Genomic DNA, 3449 nt, shown 5'->3' with positions numbered 1-3449 from the left:
ATTTTCTTGATGAAAATTCCATTTAATTTATCGGTGAATCTGTGTTTAAAATCATTTTATCCTCCAACTTTTTTCACTTAATAAATACAATGTATCAAGATACAAAAGACAAGTTTCAATCAATCTCTTCATTTGTAAGTCAGAGTCGAATGAGTCAGAAAGTCATTGTTTTAGTGTCGGACGAAAACTTGGTGCAAAATATAGTGAGTACAGGTTTAACCACAGAGAGTGGCGTTTTTATGTTAGTGTCCCCGATGGATACCCCTGCGATGAAAATTGTAATATCAAATGTTCCACCTTTCATACCAAACGATAAACCAATATCAGTTTTGTCACAATATGGAACAGTTGTGTCAAGAATGTCTATGATTCCAATGAGAAGCCGAGTCGAGCGGATAAAACATGTAATGAGTTTTCGTCGACAGATTTTCATGGTTCTTCCTTATCGCGGTGATGACACGGGACTGAATATTTTGTTCAAGGCAAAGTTCAATGATCGTGAATATCAAATGTATGCTTCATCAGCTTCGTTAACGTGTTTTCTCTGTGGAGCCCTTGGTCATGTCAAACGATTTTGCCCCAAGGTTTCCTGTTCAAAGTGTGGCAAAAATGGCCATGGAGACATGGATTACAAAAAGGATATCAACACTGCAGATCCTATAAAACGGGCTGATGTGAATCTCAATAGTTTACCGATTCCTGCTGTTCCTGCTGTTCCTGCTGTTCTCTCCTGTAGTGAGATGGATGTAAACAATACCCTTGTTTCCAATCCCAGCGTCGAAAATAATGGTACATCACTCCCGATTACTGAAAATGAAGTAACCTCAAATTGTACAACCTGTCCTGATGCTTTTTCCTGTAATTACCCCGAAAAAAACGAAGAGCAACAGATGCTAGTTTTTCTCTCAGTACTGCAAAGAAAGTAGTATTGGAGATGGACAATGTCACTAAAAACGCACCCCAATTTGTTTTTCATGTTTCGACCCTTTTTGAAGAGGAGGATAGTAAATTAGATTCAAAAATTGAGGAAAATGAATCTCAAAGGATGCGGTTCATCTCTGTAGATAGAAATCGTTGTTCAACGAAAATAGGAGGCAATGCTGAGGACGTAAGTAAACCCTCAATTGAACCATTACCATCACTGATTACTAATGAGCAGACGGTGATTGACTCAGACCTCGCCAGTGCCCCTCTACCCATACAGATGGAAAAATGTATTGCCGAGTCTCCGACTTATTCCATCGATAACACGACACATGAGGGAGAAACTGGGGTTTCGGCTCAGTTTGTGCAAAATGAACATTAGGGTAATGTAGTTTGTACCACAGAGCTCTCCAGCACATCTCTGGAGACACTCAAGATTCCAATAGTGACTAAAGAGGCTGATATTCTCGATCCTGGGGATACCTTGTCAGCGTTGTCAGAAACGTCAGAGTCGGATGAAGATGTTGAGGTGCCTGAGTTGTCTCAGTCTCCGATGAGTCAGTCAATGATAGCTTCTCAACTTGTATTTTCTTTTCTAAATGAAACTTATAGACAGCGGAAAGTGGTTATCAAAGATACATTTCCTGATTTCGTTTCATTTCTCCAAACTGCGAAAAAAAATAACAAAGCCCATTGATTTCCCATTAACAAAGTCACAGTTTCACCGTCTTCGGAAATTCATCACGAAAGCAGGTCTTGAAATTTCGCAACAGTTGATAAAGCCTTTTGATAAAGAATGAAGAAAATCGCTTTGGCCACTTTAAACATAAATGGTGGAGGTGCAAGTCACAATCGCCAAGTTCAAGTGCAAAATTTATTTAAGCGCAAAAAATAGACATACTTTTATTGCAAGAAACGCATATCACTCAGAATGTGGAATATGATTGGTGTCGCCTTTTTGGGGGGCAGTGATATTTTAGTAACCTGTCTTCTCTTTCGGCAGGTCTTGCTTTTATACTAAGACCAGGGCTAACACTCGAGTCATGTGTCTTCTTGGAGATTGTAAAAGGCCGATTCATTTCTCTTGAACTAGTGATTAACAATTTTCATTTTACATTATTTAATGTGTATGCACCTTGTGAGAGTGCAGAACGAAGAGCTTTCTTTGCTTCTGTAATCTACCACTTACAGACAGTTGATCCAAATCACTGTCTGCATTGGGGGTGATTTTAACTGCACATTTGATCCCAAAATAGACAGGAACACAGCAGAACCCCATCCGGAATCTTGTATTGATTTATCGCTTTACTTCTCTCACGTTGGATTACTAGATATATGGACGGAATTTTACCCTAATGAACTTCAGTTTACATGGAGTCGTATTACTGGTGGAAGAGTTTCCTTTACGAAACTTGACCGATGGTATATAAATTCTCGTTTTAGAAACATTGTGGTCTCTCCAGATTTTTTCCCATCAATATTCTCAGACCATCATTTAGGTTTAACCATGGGGTTTCTTTTTCCTCAGTCAATACGTAAAACTGCATATTGCAAATTTAATACGAGTCTTCTAGAAGATGGGCTATTCGAAGAAGCCTTCAAAGCGTTCTGGGCTAACCAAATCTAAAGGAAACCCTCATATTCTACAGTAAATTTATGGTGGGACAATATAAAAACCCATATTCGGGTATTTTGTCAGCAGTTTAGAGCAAATGTCACAAACGTTAAGAATGTAACAATGACTTGCTTAGAAGCTGACATTTTACAACTGGAAGGAAAACTGGTTAAAGATAATAATGCAAGAAACTATCAGTTATTACTAGAAAAGAAGATTCAACTATGGGAGTTATTCCAAGAGAAAGCAGCAGGGTTGCTACTCAGACTAAGGGTCAGGAACTTGAAGGATTTTGATACCCCCAGTAAGGCTTTCTTTCGTTGGGACTCTGTTAGTAAATCGCCCAAGAATATTTTTTTCTGTTTTTGACTCCAAAGGAACTGTTATAGCAAATCCCAAGGTTATAAGGTTGTGTGTTAAAGTTTTTTTTCTCCAAATTGTTTACAAAACGAATTGTTTGTGATAAAATGATGAGCATAATGTTCCCTCCATAACTGAGCCTCAGTGCCTAGAGTTGGACGCACCGATTACGATCGAGGAATTAACCCAAGCTCGAAATGAAATGGACTCCGGAAGGGCCCCTGGAATTGATGGCCTGCCAGCTGAATTTTACGTCAAATTTTGGGACCTGTTAGTCCCAGAAGTGATGCATGTCCTGGAATCATCTGTGTCACATGGAGAGCTACCTCTAAGCTTGAGAAGAGCGGTGATGTCTCTCCTTCCAAAGGCTGGTGACTTAAGACAGATGAAGAATGGAGGCCTGTTTCTCTGCTATGTACAGACTACAAAATATTTTCAAAAGTTTTGTCAAATCGATTAAAAAAAGTAATCAGCAATCTGGTTCACCCTGATCAAAGTTATTGCATCCCGGGCAGATCAATATACTGTTGCGGATCTGGAAGCCATGAGC

The 3449-nt window shown here is 39.2% G+C and overlaps 1 pseudogene; it reads left to right on the top strand.

The window, feature by feature from the left end:
- The first annotated feature begins 359 nt into the window (after nt 1-359).
- LOC147020873 (uncharacterized) lies at nt 360-1724 on the top strand (annotated as a pseudogene).
- The last annotated feature ends 1725 nt before the right edge of the window (nt 1725-3449 follow it).

The sequence above is a fragment of the Eptatretus burgeri genome, chromosome 9 (assembly GCF_056783735.1).
Source record: "Eptatretus burgeri isolate ZD-2024b chromosome 9, Ebu_testis_v1, whole genome shotgun sequence".
In the NCBI taxonomy this organism is placed as follows: domain Eukaryota; kingdom Metazoa; phylum Chordata; class Myxini; order Myxiniformes; family Myxinidae; genus Eptatretus; species Eptatretus burgeri.
Note: the sequence above shows the minus strand (reverse complement) of the source record. Positions and strands in the feature narration are given on the sequence as shown.